Source organism: Sus scrofa, chromosome 6 (assembly GCF_054392235.1).
Source record: "Sus scrofa isolate SSC_HxYL_T2T_F1_AM1 chromosome 6, Sscrofa_HxYL_maternal_Yorkshire_Landrace_v2.0, whole genome shotgun sequence".
Taxonomy (NCBI): Eukaryota; Metazoa; Chordata; class Mammalia; order Artiodactyla; family Suidae; genus Sus; species Sus scrofa.
The window spans coordinates 112182387-112194925 of NC_139388.1; the positions used below are offsets into that span (position 1 = coordinate 112182387).

General features: G+C 38.4%; 1 long non-coding RNA gene across 7 annotated transcripts in view; it reads right to left on the reverse strand.

The window, feature by feature from the left end:
- The window catches only part of LOC106510680 (uncharacterized), a 429859-nt gene that overhangs the window by 190535 nt on the left and 226785 nt on the right, over positions 1–12539 (reverse strand). The window contains exon 4 of one of the 7 annotated variants that reach the window (XR_014807804.1): positions 6870–6929. The exons of the other annotated variants lie outside the window; for them this stretch is intronic. This is a non-coding gene — a long non-coding RNA (uncharacterized LOC106510680). The remainder of the gene's footprint in view (positions 1–6869; positions 6930–12539) is intronic. 7 annotated transcript variants of the gene reach the window in all.

The following is a 12539-nucleotide window of genomic DNA, read 5'->3' on the forward strand; positions in this document are numbered from 1 at the left end:
GGCTGAAGTATGCCTGTGCTTAATTCAACTAAAAGGATGTTGAGGTATTAAACAAGGCCTATGTAACCCTTAAATAAATAGAGAAGGGAGCCAAGAGTTGGTGTAGTCATTATACCTTACACTTCTATAGCATTTGTAGTGTCCAAAGCATTTTCATAAACATTATGTATTTTGATTGATTCCTCATCGCAATCCAAATAGGATTAGCCCTCTTCTCACAGCTTTTCAGCTGAAAAGCTGCTGAAAAGGTAGTCTGAAAACAGTTAGGGAAGTACTTTGGACCACCCTCCAACAAAAGAGAAGTTTTCCCACTAGTGCTAAAGGTTTAGAAAAATGCTCTCTACAATCATCCTTCTAAAACACTTGCATAGAAGTATTGAAAAGTAATTGTTCTACATTTTTTTTAACTCTAATACTCTATATAAGTCAAAATTGGGAGGACATGCCACAAGATCTTTTTTTTTTTTTTTTTTTTTTTGGCTTTTTGCCTTTTCTGGGGCCATTCCTGCGGCATACGGAGGTTCCCAGGCTAGGGGTCTAATCGGAGCTGTAGCTGCCAGCCACAGCCACAGCCACAGCAACACAGGATCCGAGCCACGTCTTCGACCTACACCACAGCTCATGGCAACGCCGGATCCTTAACCCACTGAGCAAGGCCAGGGATCAGACCTGCAACCTCATGGTTCCTTGTCGGATTGGATTCATTAACCACTGAGCCACGACGGGAACTCCTGCCACAAGATCTATTTAAAAATACTTTCTTCTCCTTTCTTGTGTTCTGTTAAACTTGGGAACCCAACATAAAGCTAACAGGTAAGATAATGGGAATAACATAGTCCCCCATGTTTATAATTTATTTCATCTACCGTGAAACTGAAAACTAAGTTTCATTTTCTGGAATAATTAGTGCTTGCCACCTAGAGGCCTGCCAACTATTTCTTTGATTTAGGAAAAAAATAAAAAGGTGTTTTATTCTGTAATGTGTATGCAGTTGAAATATATATATATATTTTTTAATTTTTTTTGAAACTGATGTGGTATAAATCTTAAGCAATGATAACACAGGGCAACAAAGGTCCCCAAGGATAGTGTTATTTTATAGATAGAGGTTTGAATTGATAGGCACAAAAATACAAACAAAAAAGAGTGTTTTCTACCAACTTGCAGAAGTTTGTGGTTTTCTTTTTCATCGACAAGCAGTGGTGAAGTGGAATCACCCTCTTGGGAGGAAAAGGACTAGGAATCTAGCCTTCCTGTGTTTTCAACTTTAGGTAATACATATCTCTTCTGGATAGTGCTCATCAAATGAGGAATCAAAATACATTATATATTTGAAAGCAAGGAATTGGATCAATTTGCTTATAATCCTTTTATTTCTTAAGATCTATGGCCCTTTCATCAAAGCATTTCAATTTTTTGTCTTAGGACAATCATGCACAATAATTCAACCCCAAACCACAAAAACAGTCTAAAATTTTTTAAACATTCAGACATCCACATGGATTTTGCACTGATGTTTGAGAGAGAAGTAAAGTAAATCACAGTCTTTCTGTCTGGCTCTCATAATCTGTTGCTTGTCCTAAAAAAGTAACCCAAGTGCCCGCTGTGGGTGAGGCACAGACAATGAAATATTGCTGCCTTGTGACTTATATAAAAAGACTTGTCATTGATCTTAGAGAAATTTTCATTTCTAAGTGTATGTTTTTAAAACTTCTTTGTTTTATGTTTCCTAAGTCACTATAAACTGAACCCAGACAAACACTTTTATTTGTACTTTCTTCACACGCTGGATTGGAGTGCTGTGATTAGTTTCCTAGCTAGCCTCTGAGCTTGCTGAGATAACAGCTCTTCCCTCCTTATCCTTCCATCCTCCATGATACTCAACTCAGTGCCTCGCCTGCAGCAGAGACATAAAAAAGGCTGAACTGAATTGACCTGACTTCATTATTCAGCTGACTCTTTAGCTTTTGCTAAATATTTCTTAGTTCTAGTTGGGAGCCAAAGCATTGAGAAGATTTTACTAACAACTAAAAATAATACTAAAAGTAACTTCTAGCCCAGAAGAGATTATGTCTATTTCAAATTAAGAACAGATGAGAAATATTAAAATGTCCATTAGAGTACTGTAAAATGCTCCAATTCTTTGTCTGTTCCCATCATGAATCAGGGTCCCATAAGAAAGGCTCCCATGGCAAAGCATCAGAGTTCTTTTGCAAATTCAAAATATCCAGGTAAAGTGTTCATTCATATTTGTACTTGTAAATATTTTTGTCCAAAATAACTTTAATAGCATAGGCTCATTCTTAATAAAGTTTTGACGTGGGAATTTTTGACACCTCTGAAATAAAAGGTGTAGGAAAATATGGAAGGTGTAATTATCCCTGAAAATAAGTGATTCCCACAGAAGATACACAGTATGTTCAATATCTCCAGGTTGCCTGTAAGGAAGGTTTAACTCAGTATTTTGATTGTAGGGTTCTAGTGGCTGGTGCTTCATCTAATACCTTTTCAATAAAGGATGCCAATCCATCTGCTGTAACATCTCCCTAAACTTTGATAAGAGTTTCCTAGTACCATTTTGATGCCTCAGAGGAAAGCCAATTTGCTTTTTACAGAATCACTCACCGTGGAATGCTGTGAGAAAGCCACAAGCTGCACATATAAAACACCAGAGCTCCCTCTACAGCAGTTACCAGCAAATGTGCCCTCCAGCTGGTTGCCCTAGGCTGGGACCCAGATGGAAGCCCAGAAAATAAAAACAAAAGCAAAACAAAGGGAAGCTCTCTTGGCTTCTTTTCATGGGTACAAAATAGGGTGGGGATGAGAAGGTAGCCAAGCAGAGAAGAATGATGAAAGAGAAGTTATTGTGTAAGAGATTGTAATGTGTATGAGCAGATTATTGCTTGTATCTGTATGAAGTTTTCCTGTCAAAACAATGACAAATTTAGTTCATTTCAAGTTATTCGTATCCTTGGGTTTTTGCTTTGTCTTGTTTTGTTTCATTTTGTTTTAAGGTGGGAAAGGAATAGCAACAGGGATATCACAAAGAGAAGGGAGAAATTATACAATACAGAGGCAGGCTGGGCTTCCCTGCACCACTGCAGAGGCACGTCCCACTGCATTCCTCTGGGCGTGATCGACTGGCCAGATGAAGAGCTTCAAGGTCATCAAAGGAAGGAGAAATGAGGAGTTGCCTGAATTTGTGTTGATTGGTGTATTGCACAGAGCAAGGATGAAACGCAAAACTCAAAGGGAAAAGGCAAAGCAGATGAGGAATTATATTCCTGAAGAAACCGTGCAGCTTGAGAACTGTGAAATGTCATTGGCAGGTAGCCCATTCCCTTTAAGAAAATGTGAAGTATGTGCACTGCAGACAAAGGGGACCCACTGTAAACATGGCTCAATAACTCTTTCAAATGAGAGAGAGGGTTAGTATTTACCTTTCAGAGACGTTGGGTCACCCTGATTTACACTGAAAGAAGGAAATGTCTCTAACACCTTAAAATCTTGAGTGCATGCCACATACCACAAAACCAAAATATGGCTGATAATGGGCACAGCAGTCACTGAAAGGTAACCAACTGAGCATACGCATTCATGTGGGTAGTATGTTCTGATGACTCTAATTTATGCCCCTTTCCCAGACATCAGAGTGTATCCCTCTGTTTAAAATGTAAATATACTAATAGAATTAGACTCTTTCTCAACTTCCAAATCCAAAATGAAAAGTGGGTGAGAATGTTCTGTCCACCCCCCCACACCTGCTCCCCATCTACACAGAGACAACCTGAAGAGCTAACAGTGTTTTAAAGACTTCAATCAGATTCTCCTAGAAAAATAACCATTGGGCATGGCCAGAGATGGGATTCTGGAATATGTCTGACAGTGCAGTCTATAGGACTCTTTATTGGGAGAGAGCAAGTTAGGAGGGAGAAAAAAAATTAACAGAGGATTTAAAAGTCAATAGATAAGATGACTGGTCAATAAAATCTGGTACAGCCATACAGCTGAACGCTATTCAGCAAACTAAACAGGAATAAAATACTAATACACGCTACGATATCCCAAGTGAGAGAAGCCACGCCAAAAAACCCTATAATGTATGATTCCATTTATATGAAAGATTCTGCAAAGGTAAACCAATAGAGACAGAAGGTAAAACAGTATTTGCCTGGGGCCGAGGCTTGGAATGGGGATTAACTGAAAATGGGAGTATGGGACCTTACTGGAGCGATGGGAATGTTCTGTGACTAGATGATGGGGATGATTACACAACTTGGTAAATTTATGAAAAATCATGAATTGCATGCCTTAATTGGGTGAATTTAATGGCATGTAAATTGTAGCTTGATCAAGTAGTTTGGTTATTTAATTAAATTAGTGACTGCTTCAATTTGATAGAAGCAGTCACTAATTTGATATTCTAAGAGTTTAAGAAAAGACGGAGTTCCCATAGTGGTGCAGTGGAAACGAATCCGACAAGGAACCATGAGGTTGCGGGTTTGAACCCTGGCCTCGCTCAGTGGATTAAGGATCCGGTGTTGCCATGAGCTGTGGTGTAGGTCGCAGACGCGGCTCAGGTCTGGTGTTACTGTGGCTGTGGCAGAGGCCAGCAGCAAGAGCTTTGATTAGACCGCTAGCCTGGGAACCTCCATATGCTGCAGGTGCAGGCCTCAAAAGACAAAAGACAAAAAAAAAAAAAAAAAAAGAAAGAAAGAAAGAAAAGAAAGTTTTTTTTAATGAAAATATATGAAAGAGCTTAAATGGGATAAGAGAAAAGAAGAAGTATCCAAAAGAGTTAGACAGTGTGCAGATAGACTTATTTTCTCTAGAAAACCAACTTCCAAATAAAGGTCTATGCAAGAGAAAGCAGCTTTAGAGAGAACCCAAGTCCTCAAGGGAAGGAAGAGAAGTCTAGGTAAAAACGAAATACCAAAACCAAAAATTTATCCCTTAATATATCACAATAACATCCTCCATTTATGCACATATTTTTCCCATGTACTACCACCACTCTTTACACACACACACACACACACACACACATGTTAGAAACTACACACACAGGAGTAGGAGACACTGGTGAGTGGAGGGACACATCTTCAATTGGTCAATATATAAAATGCAGTCCTCTGTGCATGGCACTTTACTGCAATGACAGCTCAGCTGGCACATGACTCTTCTGTGTCATAAAGGATACGTGTAGAACCAAAACCACCAACTAGAATGTTTCCACTAGCCATACCGGTTGGTCTGATCTCTTGGACGAAGCTTCCTTCAGACCTTAAGATTCAGGAGTTACTCCAAGGGGTGGAGTCCATGTATCTACCCCCTCAGCAGCAGGCTTAGGACAAAGGCTCAGTAAACATCTGTCAGATTTACATTTGAAAAGGAAAGGAGGGAAGAGAGGGAGGAAGGCAGAAAAGAAGAAAGGAGAGAAGACAACAACCTTTGAAAACAGAAAAACAACAATTAAAGGGGTAGAAAAATAGCATTAATTCTATTTTACAGTTAGTTTGTGTGAGGAGCTGGGGAAGCTAAGGGATGATAACTGTTGTCACGTTTTTAAAAGAATTGTTATGAAGAAATAACTATTCTAATCCTCCAAAGAGCAGAAATTACAAGAAAAAGAAACTTCAATTAGCCACAAAGCAAGCTTATCAAGAAAGGTAACTCTGACTCCTAAAAGAGCTCACATGCCATTCATCCCTATGGATGTCTAAGAAGGCAATTATTATTTTTCTCAGCTGGAGTAAATATAGACCTGTCCAAGACAAGAAGTTGAATCAGGAACAACTTCTGCTCCCTTCCTGATCTCTGATTTTATTCAATTTTCTATTGCTTATCTTCTAAATGTTCTTGTAATAACCTGCCCTCTTGCTAACACCTTCTTGTAAATGAGATGCCTATCTAGGTTTATCCCAGCTAAATAAACTGAATTCAATAAAACCCATCCTGGGTTATCCTCCAGGAGAGTTATTACTCCACTAACATGCTACTGTTGCTACCGTTACCTAATGCTTTAACTTCTCCTTTAGGCTTGAGTTATGCTACGTTGTTGTATATCTAAGATAAGAGGCTGTCTGGAGTCTGTTCAATGTTATCGCATAACATACAGTGACTTTTTTATTGAAGGCACTCCATGAGTACCTCTGCACTGATGCAGGTTTTATTGAAACTAATTCAGATTGTGTGTGTGTACACATTCATGTAATATACATATATATTTATATATATTTTTTAAAATAAATGCTGAACTGAAAACAATCATGATGTTACTCTTCACAGTTAGATAATAATCTGCTTAATCTGTCAGATCGGTATACCCTGTGTTTAGTCTAGTTTAAAGCTTAAAGTGGGGACCCTGGTCTCTTAAATACACACCAGCACAGTAGGAGTTTGCTGTCTGTCCATGCTGACCAACCCAATCTCTGCCCAATATCTGTCACTTCAGATCTCTGAAGATGCAACAATTCCCAACCATAAGTCCCCAGACCTCTAGGCTTTCACAAAATTAAAAATGGGGTGTTCAGCTAGAGTGTCCATGTTTCAAAAACCTTAATGGAAATTTTACATCTCCCACAAAGGCTGCAATAGGTAAATGGTCCCCCTTCTTTGGTTTTGAGTTTTACCAAGTCCTTTGAATAATCCTGATTGTCTCATATTTATCAGGAATTCTGGTTAGCATCATACATGATTTTGATAAATCAATTATTGGGGATTAATTATTCCTTAAAACTGTAGTTTGAAAGAAGAAAAATATTGGAAAACATGAAACTCAAAAAAGAAAAATTACATAAGCTCCTTAATGACAAAAAGGTTGGTATCCCTATCATGAAAATAGCATCCAGTAACATGAGAGCACTGACCTGAGAATCATCATTTATGGAATGAAGTTATATCCAGACTTCTTATGAAATAAAGTCCAACTGAAAAAAAAAAAGAAAAATACATACCATACTCCGTCTACTTCCTGCCCTATTATTCAGGGCTCTAATGCAACGTGGATTTAGAAAATTTTACAATTTCTTTATTACACAGATGCAGATTTATGAGGCAGCCAGAGAAATATTCTACATCTTTTTCTCATGCCCATAGTCTTACATGCATTCAGAGAACACAACTTCTAGGGAAAAAATTGTGCAATATGTAAGGTGGAAAATCAGTGTTGGCATTTTTGTGCTTCCAACCAAGGGCAAAGATGGGAAAAACTTCTCTAGCTTTTTTCTGAGGGTAGGTGTTTGTGTACTCCATCACTTCTGAGTATTGAAGAAACATAAGAGTAAGAAAAGATACCACTTTAATAAAGCAAACTTGGCACAGGAGAATGCCTGCTAGAAACTGGAAATTGGACCAGTAGCCACTGAAAAGTTGCCCTCTAAGCTGTAAATCAAATAAGAGAATGTGACCATTACATGATACAAAAAGGTTGAAAACAAGAAAATCTATAGAGTGGAAAATTATTCAGCCATAAAAAGGAATGAAATACTGATCCACACTACAAAATGGATGATTGTTGGAAACATTAGGCTAAGTTAAAGAAACCAGATGCAAAATATCACATATTATATTATTCTATTTATATAAAATATTCAGAAAAGGTAAATCTATATACAGAAGTAGAATCATGGCTTCCTGGGACTAGGAATTGATGGGAATGGGAAGTGACTGCAAATGGGTACAAGAGATATTTCTGGAATGATGCAAATGTTCTGTCTTTGGAGTTGTGGTAAGGGTGGCAGAACTCTTAAAATCATTAAGTTGTACACCTAAAATGAATGAATATTAAAGTATATGTTACACTTCAATAAAGTTGTTAAAATATTTTTAAATTTCTTGAATCATATGACATGTTCACCGCTATATCCTCAGCACTTGACACAGTTCCTATCATATAGTAGGTGACTTACAGAAAGCCTACGCATACATGTTGAAAAGATTCATTATATTCCCAGAAAAGATTAAAATTATGAAGCCCGAATCTAGATACTCCATTTTTTTTTAAATAATATATTGGAGTTCCCATTGTATCTCAGCAGGTTATGAACCCGACTAGTATCCATGAGGATGCAGGTTTGATCCCTGGCCTCGATCAGTGGGTTAAGGATCTGGTGTTGCCATGAGCTGTGGTATAGGTTGCAGATGCAGCTCAGATCCCTCATTGCTGTGGCTGTGGTGTAGGCTGGCAGCTGTAGCTCCAATTCAACCCCTAATCTGGGAACTTCCTTGTGCTGCACATACAGCCCTAAAAAGCAAAACAAAACAAAGCAAAAGAAAAAGAAAGAAAGGTACCACAATAATCGCAAAATATTGTTATTATCACTTTAAAAGTTATCACTGGAGAGTGGTCCAAAAATGCAAATAATAATATCGTGCAGAAGAACTGCTACTTAAATTCAAAGAAAAAAATTATAAAGAATTTATAAAGGGTACCCTAATTTTTTTGATGTGACAGTAAATTTCAGAAGATAATAGGGAAACATATTTAAAATTTGGAAGGGAAAAGAGGGATCTCAAACATTTTCTCCCCCAGCTAACTCATCCTTCATAAAACATTTTCAAATGTGAAGAGCTTAAAAAATACATATCAACTATATATGCCTCTTGAAAATGTTATTTAATATTATATCAAATAGTACAGGCTAAATTAAGCTACAGTTATTAACAACCCCAAAACCTCAGTGACTTACAACAGAACAAGTTATTCTTTGATCACACTTAGTACCTATAGGTGGGGAGGAGAGAGTTGCAATTGTCTGCTGATGGCTGTTACTCTGAGATCCAGGCTGATGGAGAAACTTCCCCAGAGGGAAAGAGAGCTCTGGATAGTTCCCACTGGCAAGTCCATTCACACTTCACTGGCTAGAACTAGTCACAGGGCCTCACACCACTAAAAGGGTTAAGAAATGCAACTCCTTATTACCACAGAAAAGAAAATCATGGATTTGGAGAATAGACTTGTGGTTGCCAAGGCGGAAGGGGAGGGAGTGGGAGGAACTGGGAGCTTGGGGTAAACAGATGCAGAATGTTGCCTTCGGGATGGATTAGCAATGGGATCCTGCTGTGTAGCACTGGGAACTCTGTCTAGTGGAACACATAATGTGAGAAAAAAGAATGTATACATGTATGTGTAACTGGGTCACCATGCTGTGCAGTAGAAAATATACATATATATAAAGAAACAAAACAAAACAAAACAAACAAAAGAAATGCAACTCTAGTTCTAGCTTCCCCTCAAGGCAGGGTAGAGAGGGTGGAGTGAGGATTGCTCCAGTGGCTGCTGAAACCACCTGGGCTCCTGCAATTCCAGTGAATGCTCCAGCCCAGCTTACTCCACATCGCAGTTTGGCACTGGATCCAGAGCCACCTCTGGGAAGAAATCTCCACCATGGGACACAGAGGCTGCTTGGTCCTAGGGCAGTCTCTGGGTAAGGCAGCAGCCATTGTTGGCACCTACTCAAGCAGCACATCAGAAGCAGTCCAGAATTTTGACAGTGGCTGGTTCAACACCATTCACACCCCAGTACACACCAAGAGTTCATGCAGACCCCACCGACCCTGTGGTATGGCGGCACAGTGAGGGTGGAGGTTGTGGGGAGTGATCAGCTGTGAAGAACAAAGGGGACTTAGGCCCAAGACTGTATCTGAACAGAACAAGGGAAACAATCTCTGTTACCTGCACAGGCAGCACGTCAGAGAGAGCGCCAACCTCTCTGTGGCCAATATGAGCCTCCCTTGCTTCAGCACTACCCTTACTTTGGGGCAAGGGTCCTAGTGAGGGGAGAGGGAAAAGCACACACTTAAAGGGAACAGAGCCAGCTCTAAGTTGACCTCAAGGTTTCTCCTCTAGTAACTTGAGATCAGATCCCACTTCCAACAGAGTAGTGAGCCACTGAATAGAGGGGAAGCTTCGCCTCACACCCAGCTTCAGCTCTCATTCCTCCATCTCCAGCCCCACTTCCTACCAAGACGAGAGCTGTCAGCACACCTTGAGGAAAGACGTGATTTACATCTACATCAAACCCGGCTCTCCTATCCAGGACATTGGGCACATGCAATCTGTACAGGGATGATTCCACATAAGGACACTCCTTCACGAGTGCAACAGGTAACTATTGCACCTAAATTCATAGAGGCAGAGAAAGTTAGGCAAAATGAAAAGGCAGAGGAACAGATCTGAAGTGAAAGAGCAAAAGAAAATCCCTTAAAAATAAATAATTAAACAGAAATAATCAATTTGCCAGACAAAGAATTCAAAACATTGGTAATAAAAAAATGTTAACTGAATTAGGAGAAAGAATAGATGAACCACAGAGGGAATTTTAACAAAGAACTAAAAAACATTTTTCAAAAGACCCAATTAGAAATGAAGAATTCAGTAACTGAAATTTAAAAAGCACATTAGAAGGAATGAATAACAGACTAAGTGATACAAAAGAACACATAAGATAGCTGGAGGATACAATAGTGGAAATCACCCAGTCAGAACAGTCAAACAAAAAACAAACTCAATATAAAAAAAAAAATGTAATGTATGTATGTAAGGATAACCTGACTCCCTTGCTGTACAGTGGGAAAATTAAAAAAAAAATTAAAAAAAAATAAACACATAAATATTTCTGTAAAAAAAATATATATATATATAAAAAAAAATGTAATGTATGCATGTAAGGATAACTTGATCCCCTTGCTGTACAGTGGGAAAATAAAACAAAAATAAATAAATAAATAAATAAATAAATAAATAAATAAATTTCTGTTGTTTTCAAAAAAAAGCAAAGAACCAACCCAATGAAGAAATGGACAGAATACTTGAATAGACATTTTTCCAAAGAAGACATATAGATGGCCAAAAGGCACATGAAAAGATGCTCAATATTGCTAATCATAAGGGAAATGCACATCAAAACCATAATGAGATATCATCCCACACCAATCAGAATGGCTATCATCAAAAAGTCCACAAATAACAAATATGGAGAGGATATGGAGAAAATGGAATCCTTGTACACTGTTGGTGGGAATGTAAACTGGTGCAGCCATTAGGGAATACAATATGGAGGTTCCTTTAAAAACTAAACACAGAGCTACAATATGATCCAGCAATTCCACTCCTGGGTATATAGCTAGAGAAAATGAAAACACAAATTTGAAAATCTATGTGCACTTCAATATTCACAGCAGCACTATTTACAATAGCCAAGGTATGGAAGCCAACCAAGTGTCCAGCAACAGATGAATGGATAAGGAAGATGTGATATATATATATATGTGTGTGTGTGTGTGTGTGTATTATGAATATATGTGACATAATATGAATATTATTCAGCAATAAAAAAGAGTGAAATTCTGCCATTTGCAGCAACATGGATGGACCTAGAGAATATTATATTTAGTGAAATAAGTCAGACAGAAAAAGACAGATACTGTATGATATCACTTGTAGAACCTAAAAAATAAAACAAGGAGTTCTCATCATGGTGCAGTGGAAACAAATGCGACTAGGAACCATGAGGTTGTGGGTTTGATCCCTGGCCTAGCTCAGGGGTTAAGGATCCAACATTGCCATGAGCTGTGGTATAAGTCGCAGACATGGCTCGGATCTGGCATTGCTGGGGCTGTGGCATGGGCCAGTGGCTACAGCTTCAGTTTGACCCTTAGCCTGGAAGCCTCAATATGCCACAGGTGTGGCCCTAAAAAGACAAAAAATAACATAAAATACAAAACAAATGATATATAGCAAAATAGAAGCAGATTCACAGATATAGAAAATGAACTAGTGGTTATCAGTAGAAAAAGGGAAAGCGGAGGGGCCAGATAGATATATGGGATAAGGAGATACATACTACCAGTATAAAATAGATAAGCAACAAGGATACATTATACAGCATAGGGAATTATAGCCATTATTTTGTAATAATTTTCAATGGAGTGTTATTTATTTATTTATTTATTTATTGTCTTTCTTCTATTTCTTGGGCCGCTCCCACAGCATATGGAGATTCCCAGGCTAGGGGTCGAATCGGAGCCGTAGCCACCAGCCTACGCCAGAGCCACAGCAACGCAGGATCTGAGCCGCGTCTGCAACCTACACCACAGCTCACGGCAACGCCGGATCCTTAACCCACTGAGCAAGGGCAGGGACCGAACCCGCAACCTCATGGTTCCTAGTCAGATTCATTAACCACTGCGCCATGACGGGAACTCCTAGAGTGTAATTTATAAAAATACTGAATCACCTGAAATTAATACCATATTGAACTTCAACTATACCTCAATTTAAAAAAAAAAAGACATATGGATACATATGATAGACTGTCCTTCTCTTCACGAGTTTTATGAATCATTTTTGATGACTGAAACACAAATTATAATACTATATGACATTTAAGATATTTAAAAGTGGGCAAAGTAAAGAAATAAGATTTTCACACTTCATCAGAAGTTGTAAAATATTGATACTAGAATGTGATGAGTCACGTATGTATATTGTAATACCCAGAGTTAAGAAAATTAAACCAAAAATATACCCAAAAACA